The following is a 13,451-nucleotide window of genomic DNA, read 5'->3' as shown; positions in this document are numbered from 1 at the left end:
ACTGTGCCATGCCAGGGGATGGTCTGTGTTAATATAGCACTGTGTCATGCCAGGGGATGGTCTGTGTTAATATAGCACCGTGCCATGCCAGGGGATGGTCTGTGTTAATATAGCACTGTGTCATGCCAGGGGAGGGTCTGTGTTAATATAGCACTGTGTCATGCCAGGGGAGGGTCTGTGTTAATATAGCACCGTGCCATGCCAGGGGATGGTCTGTGTTAATATAGCACTGTGTCATGCCAGGGGATGGTCTGTGTTAATATAGCACCGTGCCATGCCAGGGGATGGTCTGTGTTAATATAGCACTGTGTCATGTCAGGGAATGGTCTGTGTTAATATAGCACTGTGTCATGCCAGGGGATGGTCTGTGTTAATATAGCACCGTGCCATGCCAGGGGATGGTCTGTGTTAATATAGCACTGTGTCATGCCAGGGGAGGGTCTGTGTTAATATAGCACCGTGCCATGCCAGGGGATGGTCTGTGTTAATATAGCACCGTGCCATGCCAGGGGATGGTCTGTGTTAATATAGCACTGTGTCATGCCAGGGGAGGGTCTGTGTTAATATAGCACTGTGTCATGCCAGGGGATGGTCTGTGTTAATATAGCACCGTGCCATGCCAGGGGATGGTCTGTGTTAATATAGCACTGTGTCATGCCAGGGGAGGGTCTGTGTTAATATAGCACTGTGTCATGCCAGGGGATGGTCTGTGTTAATATAGCACTGTGTCATGCCAGGGGATGGTCTGTGTTAATATAGCACCGTGCCATGCCAGGGGATGGTCTGTGTTAATATAGCACCGTGCCATGCCAGGGGATGGTCTGTGTTAATATAGCACTGTGTCATGCCAGGGGAGGGTCTGTGTTAATATAGCACTGTGTCATGCCAGGGGATGGTCTGTGTTAATATAGCACTGTGTCATGCCAGGGGAGGGTCTGTGTTAATATAGCACCGTGCCATGCCAGGGGATGGTCTGTGTTAATATAGCACTGTGTCATGCCAGGGGAGGGTCTGTGTTAATATAGCACCGTGCCATGCCAGGGGAGGGTCTGTGTTAATATAGCACTGTGTCATGCCAGGGGATGGTCTGTGTTAATATAGCACCGTGCCATGCCAGGGGATGGTCTGTGTTAATATAGCACTGTGTCATGCCAGGGGATGGTCTGTGTTAATATAGCACCGTGCCATGCCAGGGGATGGTCTGTGTTAATATAGCACTGTGTCATGCCAGGGGAGGGTCTGTGTTAATATAGCACCGTGCCATGCCAGGGGAGGGTCTGTGTTAATATAGCACCGTGTCATGCCAGGGGAGGGTCTGTGTTAATATAGCACTGTGTCATGCCAGGGGAGGGTCTGTGTTAATATAGCACTGTGTCATGCCAGGGGATGGTCTGTGTTAATATAGCACCGTGCCATGCCAGGGGATGGTCTGTGTTAATATAGCACTGTGTCATGCCAGGGGATGGTCTGTGTTAATATAGCACTGTGTCATGCCAGGGGATGGTTTGTGTGGAAGATGAGGTTGCTGATGTTCCCATTTTTATAATAGTCAGCAAAAAGTATCTTGATTTTCCATAAGGAGCTTCATTTTGTGATCTTTTCTTGCCTTATCATTCTTTACATACACAGGGTACTGTATTTGAATTTACCTCTGAACAGCGGGAGGGAGCTTCTAAGGCCTCTCCATTTGGTTGGAGTAGACTGTGTGACTCTCCTGCCATTGTTGGGCTAATGGGCTTTGCCACCTCTCACTTGACACATCAGTGCTAATTGAAGTTCGATCAAGCTTGGCAGCATTAATTTAGCATTCAGTCCTTATAAAGTAATGTAATTTTCTTCTTGGCTTTTGGAAATAAAATATAGCTTCAGACTAAACATTACTCACTCAGTTTTAGGTTGGAGGGTGTTTTCAGGTTTCTGTTGTTTTCCAGAGCATTTGCTGTATAGCTTTGGATAATAATCTTTGGTAGTTGTAAGCCTTCCAGGTGATCCGTAATTCAGTTCAAAATCAGGTTGTAGGTTTTGAGTTTTGATTTGGAGTGAAGGTTATGTTGTAGAGGGTAGCATCCCATATTAGTTCCTGACAAAATATCAAAGTTTATCTAACTCTAAATCTATATTTTTTAAATAAAAATACTGAAAAATGCAGGAGCTCATCTGATCATGACCTCCACTGTGCTCTCTGTCTCCTTATCTGTGGATCTCTCTCCCCCCAACTCTCTCCCCCCCTCTATCTGTGGATCTCTCTCTCTCTATCTGTGGATCTCTCTCTCTCTATCTCTCTCTTAACACTAGACCTGAGCCCTAGGACCATGCCCCAGGACTACCTGACATGATGACTCCTTGCTGTCCCCAGTCCACCTGGCCGTGCTGCTGCTCCAGTTTCAACTGTTCTGCCTTATTATTATTCGACCATGCTGGTCATTTATGAACATTTGAACATCTTGGCCATGTTCTGTTATAATCTCCACCCAGCACAGCCAGAAGAGGACTGGCCACCCCACATATGCTCTCTCTAATTCTCTCTTTCTTTCTCTCTCTCGGAGGACCTGAGCCCTAGGACCATGCCCCAGGACTACCTGACATGATGACTCCTTGCTGTCCCCAGTCCACCTGACCATGCTGCTACTCCAGTTTCAACTGTTCTGCCTTATTATTATACGACCATGCTGGTCATTTATGAACATTTGAACATCTTGGCCATGTTCTGTTATAATCTCCACCCGGCTCAGCCAGAAGAGGACTGGCCACCCCACATAGCCTGGTTCCTCTCTAGGTTTCTTCCTAGGTTTTGGCCTTTCTAGGGAGTTTTTCCTAGCCACCGTGCTTCTACACCTGCATTGCTTGCTGTTTGGGGTTTTAGGCTGGGTTTCTGTACAGCACTTTGAGATATCAGCTGATGTACGAAGGGCTATAAAAATACATTTGATTTGATTTGATCTGTGGATCTCTCTTTCTCTATCTGTGGATCTCTCTCCCCCCTCTATCTGTGGATCTCTCTCTCTCCCCTCCCTCTCTATGTGGATCTCTCTACCCCTCTCCACCAGTGGATCTCTCTCTCTCCCCCATCTCCCTCTATCTGTGGATCTCGCCCCTCCCTCTCTATCTGTGGACCCCCCCCTCTCTCTCCCTCTCTATCTGTGGATCTCTCTCTCCCCCTCTCTCGCTCCCTCTCTATCTGTGGGTCTCTCTCTCCCCTCTCTCGCTCCCTCTCTGTCTGTGGATCTCTCTCTCTCCCCTCCCTCTCTATCTGTGGTTCTCTCTCTCTCCCCCACTCTCCCTCTCTATCTGTGGTTCTCTCTCTCTCCCCCACTCTCCCCCTCTATCTGTGGATCTCTCTCTCTCCCCTCCCTCTCTCTCTCCCTCTCTATCTGTGGTTCTCTCTCCCTCCCCCACTCTCCCTCTCTATCTGTGGGTCTCTCTCTCTCCCCTCCCTCTCTCTCTCCCTCTCCATCTGTGGATCTCTCTTTTTCTCTCAATCTTTTATGATCTCACTTTATCAATCTGTTCATGTTATTTTTCTGACCGTCCAGTTCTTGAGTGGTTTAGATCATGTTGTTCTCAGGGTTTTGACTAAATAGTTTACAGGTTGTGTCAGAATTGACCAGAATGGACTTTTCATAGCAGGTTAGGAGAATTTACCCAGCAGGTTTGGATAATTAACGTAACAGGTTAGGAGTATTAGGTTAATATTAGGAAAAGGGTTGGGGTTAGGAATAGCTCAAATACGCCAAAAAAAAAATCTACTTCTGATGTCAATTTGACATAAGCTGTGTTCTATCTACCCATGACCTTTATATGTGGCAACCAGTGTGTTGTGAGATGTGTTTTCTGTGATTGATTGATTTAGGCTCCTTATCTGTGCTGTGAGTCAGTCACCACTGGATAGAGCAGGGTTATCTAGAGAGAGAGAAAGTCATGAGTCTGTCACCACTGGATAGAGCGGGGTTATCTAGAGAGAGAGAAAGGCATGAGTCAGTCACCACTGGATAGAGCAGGGTTATCTAGAGAGAGAGAAAGTCATGAGTCTGTCACCACTGGATAGAGCGGGGTTATCTAGAGAGAGAGAAAGGCATGAGTCAGTCACCACTGGATAGAGCAGGGTTATCTAGAGAGAGAGAAAGTCATGAGTCTGTCACCACTGTATAGAGCGGGGTTATCTAGGAGAGAAAGGCATGAGTCAGTCACCACTGGATAGAGCAGGGTTATCTAGGAGAGAAAGTCATGAGTCTGTCACCACTGGATAGAGCGGGGTTATCTAGAGAGAGAGAAAGGCATGAGTCAGTCACCACTGGATAGAGCAGGGTTATCTAGGAGAGAAAGTCATGAGTCTGTCACCACTGGATATAGCAGGGTTATCTAGGAGAGAAAGTCATGAGTCAGTCACCACTGGATAGAGCAGGGTTATCTAGGAGAGAAAGTCATGAGTCTGTCACCACTGGATATAGCAGGGTTATCTAGGAGAGAAAGTCATGAGTCTGTCACCACTGGATATAGCAGGGTTATCTAGGAGAGAAAGTCATGAGTCAGTCACCACTGGATAGACCAGACACAGGGTTATCTAGGAGAGAAAGTAATGAGTCAGTCACCACTGGATAGAGCAGACACAGGGTTATCTAGGAGAGGAAGTCATGAGTCAGTCACCACTGGATAGAGCAGACACAGGGTTATCTAGGAGAGAAAGTCATGAGTCAGTCACCACTGGATAGAGCAGGGTTATCTAGAGAGAGAAAGTCATGAGTCAGTCACCACTGGATAGAGCAGGTTTATCTAGGAGAGAAAGGGAGAGAGGAAATGGTAGACTGGGGAGGAGGACAAGGGACGAGGGTACCGGAGTGTTACAAGCTGGTGTGTGTGTGTGTGTGTGTGTGTGTGTGTGTGTGTGTGTGTGTGTGTGTGTGTGTGTGTGTGTGTGTACACACAAGTACTGTATGCATTTCAGTGGCGGTCTGAGTGGTTAAGAGTGTGTTTTTTTCGTAGAGTCGTAGAGTGTGTGTCAGGGTGTTCTACAACAGAGAGAAACGATGTGACATGGCTGAGTAGACACATGGCAGTGATACATAGTCTGTGTTTCAGTGTTTGCTGGTGTCCTATCTACATAAACAAACACATCTGTCTGTTTACCTAGTGATCCTGGGTGACCCACTGATTACTAATACAGTAGCTATATTCTCTGATCTTCACTCAGAGGTGCACACAGGTTAGCCTTCTGATCTGAACGACCTTCACTCAGAGGTACACACAGGTTAGCCTTCTGATCTGAAACGACCTTCACTCAGAGGTACACACAGGTTAGCCTTCTGATCTGAACGACCTTCACTCAGAGGTACATACAGGTTAGCCTTCTGATCTGAACGAACTTCACTCAGAGGTACACACAGGTTAGCCTTCTGATCTGAAACGACCTTCACTCAGAGGTACACACAGGTTAGCCTTCTGATCTGAACGACCTTCACTCAGAGGTACACACAGGTTATCTGTCTGATCTGAACGACCTTCACTCAGAGGTACACACTGGTTAGCCTTCTGATCTGAACGACCTTCACTCAGAGGTACACACAGGTTAGCCTTCTGATCTGAACGACCTTCACTCAGAGGTACACACAGGTTATCTGTCTGATCTGAACGACCTTCACTCAGAGGTACACACTGGTTAGCCTTCTGATCTGAACGACCTTCACTCAGAGGTACACACAGGTTAGCCTTCTGATCTGAACGACCTTCACTCAGAGGTACACACAGGTTATCTGTCTGATCTGAACGACCTTCACTCAGAGGTACACACTGGTTAGCCTTCTGATCTGAACGACCTTCACTCAGAGGTACACACAGGTTAGCCTTCTGATCTGAACGACCTTCACTCAGAGGTACACACAGGTTATCTGTCTGATCTGAACGAAGTTTTCAATTTAGCTCATATATCCTGATGGACTCAGTCATTGTCTCATCTGTATGTGCGGTGGAGGTGGATGCTATTGGTTGGGGGATGAGTTCCACCAATTACAAGAAAGCTTTGAGTGTGAGAAAAGTGTCAAAACTTACATTTTAATTACACTATTCTCCTCTATCTGCCATATAAACCTCATAGGATATCATAGTTGCACCAGTGCGTGTGCATTTGTGTGTTTGTGTTTAGAACCAGGCTAGTGTTCAGAATACTGATTCTGCACGGTTGAGTCAGAGATACACGTACCACAGTGGACTAATCCATGCATGTCATAGAGCTAGATGAAAGATTTAAAATGCCTTGCCATTTCACCTGAACCGAATACCTTATCCAAAATTAAATGTCTCATATCTTCTCAAGCCTGGTTCTCATTACTCCGTCCGGATCGGGAAAATCATATTCTATTGATTGCTGTATATATGTTCCATTGATGCCTCTGATGTTCCAACAATAACAGTTATTTATTGATCACGGACACCTTAGTCAATGGTGGATTGTCATGATTTACAAGCAGTATTAGGTACTGGAGGCAAGGCAATCCTCCGTGATGATTAAACAGTGCATTGCTGAACACATACTAAAGCATAGATCACTCACACAGTCCAGGGCTCTGTACCAAGTGCCACCTTATTGCCTACATAGTGCACTACTTTTGTCCAGAGCCTTATCGTTCTAAGGGTTTAACCAAGCAGTGAATGTACAATAAATATGAAGCTGCTATGTCACATGTATGTTGTCTCTAATAGACATGTGACATGCCTTGTAAATACGAGCCAATTAGAAACCTACTTAATATCCGCTAGCTGGGGCCAATAAACCTTTTAGTTTCCTTTATTTAAATAAGCTAAGTCATTGAGAACACGTTCTCTTTTACAACAATACTATCTGACCACGATAGAGCATGTCATGTATGCATTAGAATGGATGGCTGAGGTGCTGATCTGTTTGCAGTCTATGTGAGTGTTACCTTCGTCTTAATGAGACCATAACATCCCCTATAGAGCTATTCTAAGTGATATACTATACAACACATGTCCCAGTACATGCAGGACCTGGTTCATTAGGAGGGTAATGGAGAAAACAGAGGCCCACTGATTTCAGGAAGAGAGTCTGCCGCTGCCATTGGTTTGGTATAAGACTAAGGCTACATTCAGACAGCCAACCCAATTCTGATCTTTTCCCCCGACTAATTTGTCTTTCGACCAATCCCATCAGATCTTTTCACATCAGATCTTTTTCTGAGCTGATCTGATTGGCCAAAATAATTAGTCTGGATGTCTAAACGCAGTCTAATTGCTTCCTGATGTATTGAGTGTCGCTGTGAATTCAGAGAGGCTCTGCATGCTATAGAGCAGTTTCTTTATTCTTAATTCACTAGACTGGAGGGCTGTAGTGTATGGGAATGATTGTGCACTGTTAGACTGGAGGGCTGTAGTGTTTAAACCTCCACCCTGTTAGACTGGAGGGCCGTAGTCTATAAACCTCCACCCTGTTAGACTGGAGGGCTGTAGTCTATAAACCTCCACCCTGTTAGATTGGAGGGCTGTAGTGTATAAACCTCCACCCAGTTAGACTGGAGGGCCGTAGTCTATAAACCTCCACCCTGTTAGACTGGAGGGCTGTAGTGTATAAACCTCCACCCTGTTAGACTGGAGGGCTGTAGTCTATAAACCTCCACCCTGTTAGACTGGAGGGCTGTAGTGTATAAACCTCCACCCTGTTAGACTGGAGGGCTGTAGTCTATAAACCTCCACCCTGTTAGATTGGAGGGCTGTAGTCTATAAACCTCCACCCTGTTAGACTGGAGGGCTGTAGTCTATAAACCTCCACCCAGTTAGACTGGAGGGCTGTAGTGTATAAACCTCCACCCAGTTAGACCGGAGGGCTGTAGTCTATAAACCTCCACCCTGTTAGATTGGAGGGCTGTAGTCTATAAACCTCCACCCTGTTAGACTGGAGGGCTGTAGTCTATAAACCTCCACCCTGTTAGACTGGAGGGCTGTAGTCTATAAACCTCCACCCTGTTAGATTGGAGGGCTGTAGTCTATAAACCTCCACCCTGTTAGACTGGAGGGCTGTAGTCTATAAACCTCCACCCTGTTAGATTGGAGGGCTGTAGTCTATAAACCTCCACCCTGTTAGACTGGAGGGCTGTAGTCTATAAACCTCCACCCTGTTAGACTGGAGGGCTGTAGTCTATAAACCTCCACCCTGTTAGATTGGAGGGCTGTAGTCTATAAACCTCCACCCTGTTAGACTGGAGGGCTGTAGTCTATAAACCTCCACCCTGTTAGACTGGAGGGCTGTAGTCTATAAACCTCCACCCTGTTAGACTGGAGGGCTGTAGTCTATAAACCTCCACCCTGTTAGACTGGAGGGCTGTAGTCTATAAACCTCCACCCTGTTAGACTGGAGGGCTGTAGTCTATAAACCTCCACCCTGTTAGACTGCAGCGTCATGTGACTGGTGAACCAATCCTAATCTAGAAACAAAAGAGCTGGAGGAAGCAGTCATCTGCAACTGAAAAATGGTGGAATATTAATTAGCATTTGTGTTACAATCATGATTATAGGTTGTCAGTAATGGATACTGACGCTAGCATAATAGAATTTACATTTCAAACAAATGTGTCAATCAGACAATACACTTAATTTAAATGCAATCTATACAGCTATACGATTTTCCATGCGGCCAATGGTCAAATATACAGTATATTGCTTGTGAAATCCCAGCACATCTATACCCTGGGGTGATACACAGTAACAGAGAGGTACTACTCCTGCACGGCAGGTAATCACCATGTCAACAATATCCTGCTAGCAGCTGAACTCATGACCCCTTTATTTAGGTGTGAATCTGTTACACTAAGATTGCTCTCCTCCTCAAGCGTTAGGGGCATCCAATCCCAGTGGGAATGCCCACAGGGACACTTGGAACACACACACACACACACACACACACACACACACACACACACACACACACACACACACACACACACACACACACACACACACACACACACACACACACACACACACACTAATGTGTCTTCTAATGTAGAATGTAGAGTCCACTCAGATTCTAATGTAGAATGTAGAATCCACTCAGATTCTAATGTAGAATCCATTCAGATTCTAATGTGGAATCCACTCAGATTCTAATGTGGACTGTAGAATTCACTCAGATTCTAATGTAGAATGTAGAATTCTCTCAGATTCTAACGTAGAATGTAGAATCCACTCAGATTCGAATGTAGAATGTAGAATTCACTCCGATTATAATGTAGAATGTAGAATTCACTCCGATTATAATGTAGAATACACTCAGATTGTCATTCTATAGTGTCAGATTATTGATAGGGCCAACCTTATCCACATTCATAGTGCTGTCTCTGATCTACAGTATGTAGGTTAGGTGATACATAATCGTTATTGTATAAGACAGTAGCATACTAATTCATGCAGTTATTACATAGCGATATGCCCATACATTAAGAACACCAACACACTGGCAACATGAGCAGGGACAGATAAATGCATCACATCCCAAGGGGGGTTTCAGTGTGAAGAGAGTGGGTGGAGAAAGAGAGTGTAGAGAGAAAGAGAAAGATGGGGGATGGAGAGACGAGAGAGCGAGAGAAAGATAAATAAATAAATGAATAAGGAAATGATCTCAACAGAGAAAAATGTCCTCATGTGTGCTACCTATATCCCCCCCAATAAAATCCCCATACTTGCACGATGACAGTATTCCCTCCCAAATATGCCCCTCTAGACACAACTATGACAAAACAATCAACAAAAACAGATAGTACATGGTAGGCTTTGAGGAGACTCCTATGGTAGGTACACCTACAGCTCATCCCTTGGCAGTAGTACTGTAGATTACTTTATCACTGACCTCAACCCAGAGTCTCTCAGAGCGTTCAGTCAGTCCACTAACACCTCTATCAGATCCCAGCAAAATCACAGTCTACCTGAACAGAGCAAAACTCAATCATGAGGAATCAAAGCCAAAGGAACTGAGTAACATTAAGAAATGCTATAGATGGAGGGAAAGTAGTATAGAAAACTACCAATTTTTTTTTTTATAGATAACAACAAATTCAATCCCTTTTAGACAACTTCCTGGACAATACATTTCACTGTAATAGTGAAGGTGTAAACTTGGCAATAGAAAACCTAAACAGTGTATTTGACCTCTCAGCTTCTCTAACAAATCTAAACATTTCAAGAAACAACCTAAGAAAATGAACAACAATGACAAATGGTTTGATGAAGAATGCAAAAACCTAAGAAAATAATTAAGAAACGTTTTCCAACCAAAAACATAGAGACCCAGAAAACCCAGAATCTACACCTTCACTATGGTGAATAACTAAAACAATACAGAAATACACTACGGAAAAAGAAGGAACAGCACGTCAGAAATCAGCTCAATGTAATTGAAGAATAGATAGAATCTAACCACTTCTGGGAAAATTGGAAAACACTAAACAAACAACAGGAAGAGTTATCTATCCAAAACGGAGATGTATGGGGTAAACCACTTCTCCAATCTTATTGGCTCTATAACAAAGATCAAACAGCAAAAACATATACATGATCAATTAAGAATCATCTATTAAAGACGACCAGAATCCACTGGATTCTCCAATTACATTGAATGAACTACAGGACAAAATAAAAATTCCCCAACCCAAAAAGGCCTGTGGTGTTGATGGTATCCATAATGAAATTATAAAATATACAGACCACAAATATACAGACCACAAATATACAGACCACAAATATACACACCACAAATATACACACCACAAATATACACACCACAAATATACACACCACAAATATACACACCACAAATATACAGACCACAAATATACACACCACAAATATACACACCACAAATATACACACCACAAATATACACACCACAAATATACAGACCACAAATATACAGACCACAAAATATGCAGACTAGAATTGTCTATACTTTAACATCATCCTCAGCTCTGACATCTTCCCCAATATTTGGAACCAAGAACTGATAACCCCAAACCCCAATCCACATAAGTGGAGACAAGTTTGACGCCAATAACAACCATGGGATATGCGTCAACAGCAACCTTGGGAAAATCCTCTGCTTTACCATTAACAGCAGACTTGTACATTTACACAGAAAAAACAATGTACTGAGCACATTTCAAATTATCTTTTTACCAAATTACCGTACAACAGACCACATATTCACCCGGCACACCCTAATTCACAAACAAACAAATCAAAACAAAGTATTCTCATGCTTTGTTGACTTCAAAAAAGCTTTAGAATTGATTTAACATGAGGATCTGCTATAACAATTGATGGAAAGTGGTGTTGGGGGAAAAACATATGACATTATAAAATCCATGTACACAAACAACAAGTGTGCGGTTAAAATTGGCAAAAAAAACACATTTCTTTCCACAGGGCCGTGGGGTGAGACAGGGATGCAGCTTAACCCTCTTCAACATGTATATCAACACATTGGCAAGGGTACTAGAGCAGTCTGCTGCACCCGGCCTCACCCCTACTAGAATCTGAAGTCAAATATCTACTGTTTGCTGGTGCTTTTGTCCCCAACCAAGGAGGGCCTACAGCAGCACCTAGATATCCTGCACAGATTCTGTCAGACCGGTTACCAGGACCACAAATATAAATTCCATCTAGACACCGTTACCCTAGAGCACACAAAAAACTGTACATACATCGGCCTAAACATCAGTGCCACAGGTAACTTCCAAAAAGCTATGAACGATCTGAGAGACAAGGCAAGAAGGGCGTTTGATGCCATCAAAAGGAACATATAATTTGACATACCAATTAGGATCTGGCTAAAAAATACTTGAATCCGTTATAGAACCCATTGCCCTTTATGGTTGTGAGGTCTGAGGTCAGCTCACCAACCAAAAATTCACAAAATGGGACAAACACCAAATTGAGAATCTGCTTGCAGAATTCCGCAAATATGTCCTCCTTGTGTAACGTAGAATACCAAATAATGCACGCAGAGCAGAATTAGGACGATACCCGCAAATGATCAAAATCTAGAAAATAATTGTGTACAGCATCACCGCCAGTTATGACGACTGCTTGGCATCCAACCTTAGGGCGCTACAGAGGGTAGTGTGTACAGCTGCTTCCTGCCATCCAGGACCTATACACCAGGCGGTGTCAGAGGAAGGCCCAAAAAATGGTCAAAGACTGCAGTCACCCAAGTGATAGACTTTTCTCTCTGCTACCGCATTGCAAGTGGTACCGGATTGCCAAGTCTAGGTCCAAAAGGCAGTGATGGAAAAATACCCAGTTGTCATACTTGAGTAAAAGTAAAGATGCCTTATAGAAAATGACTCAAGTAAAAGTGAAAGTCACCCAGTAAAATTCAAATTGAGCAAAAGTTTTTTTTAAATATTTGGTTTTATATATGTATCAAAAGTAAATGTAATTGCTAAAATATACTTGAGTATCAAAAGTAAAATTCTAAATAATTTCACATTCCTTATATTAAGCAAACTAGACGGCACAATTTTCTTGTTTTTTAAATGTACGGATAGCCAGGGGCACACCAACACTCAGACATAATTTAAAAACAAAGCATTTGTGTTTAGTGAGTTCGCCAGATCAGAGACAGCAGGGATGTTCTCTTGATAAGTGTGTTAATTTGACCATTTTCCTGTCCTGCTAAGCATTCGAAATGGAACGAGTACTTTTGAGTGTCAGGGAAAATGTATGGAGTAAAAAGTACAATATTTTCATTAGGAATGTAGTTGAGTAATAGTTGTCAAAAATATAAATATTAAAGTACAGATACCCCCAAAAATGACATATGTAGTAGGGTAAAGTATTTTTACCTAAGTCATTTACACCACTGCCAAAAGGCTCCTTAAAATTAACAGCTTCCACCGCCATAAGACTGCATAACAATTAATAAAATGGCCACCCAGACTATTTGCATTGACCCCCCCCCCCCCCCCCCCCTGCTGCTACTCGCTGTTTATCTGCTATGCATAGTCACTTCACCCCTACCGACATGTACAAATTACCTAGACTAACTTGTACCCCTGCATATTGACTCGATACCGTTACCCCCTGTATAAAGCCTCGGTTATTTCATTTTTTTTAAACTTTAGTTTTTTAGTAAATATTTTCTTAACTCTATCTTCTTAAAACTGCATGGTTGGTTAATGGCTTGTAAGTAAGAATTTCACGATAAGATATTTCTTACATCTGTTGTATTTGGCGCACATGACAAATACATTTGATTTGATTTTAATCTTGGTAAGATCATCATATATTGCAGTGTATGTGTCACGACTTCCGCCGAAGTCGGTCCCTCTCCTTGTTCGGGCGGCGTTCGGAGGTCGACGTCACCGGTCTTCTAGCCATCGCCGATCCACCTTTCCATTTTCCATTTGTTTTGTCTTGTCTTCCCACACACCAGGTTTCAATTCCATCATTAC

This window comes from Oncorhynchus nerka, linkage group LG18, assembly GCF_034236695.1.
Source record: "Oncorhynchus nerka isolate Pitt River linkage group LG18, Oner_Uvic_2.0, whole genome shotgun sequence".
Classification (NCBI taxonomy): Eukaryota; Metazoa; Chordata; class Actinopteri; order Salmoniformes; family Salmonidae; genus Oncorhynchus; species Oncorhynchus nerka.
Note: the sequence above shows the minus strand (reverse complement) of the source record.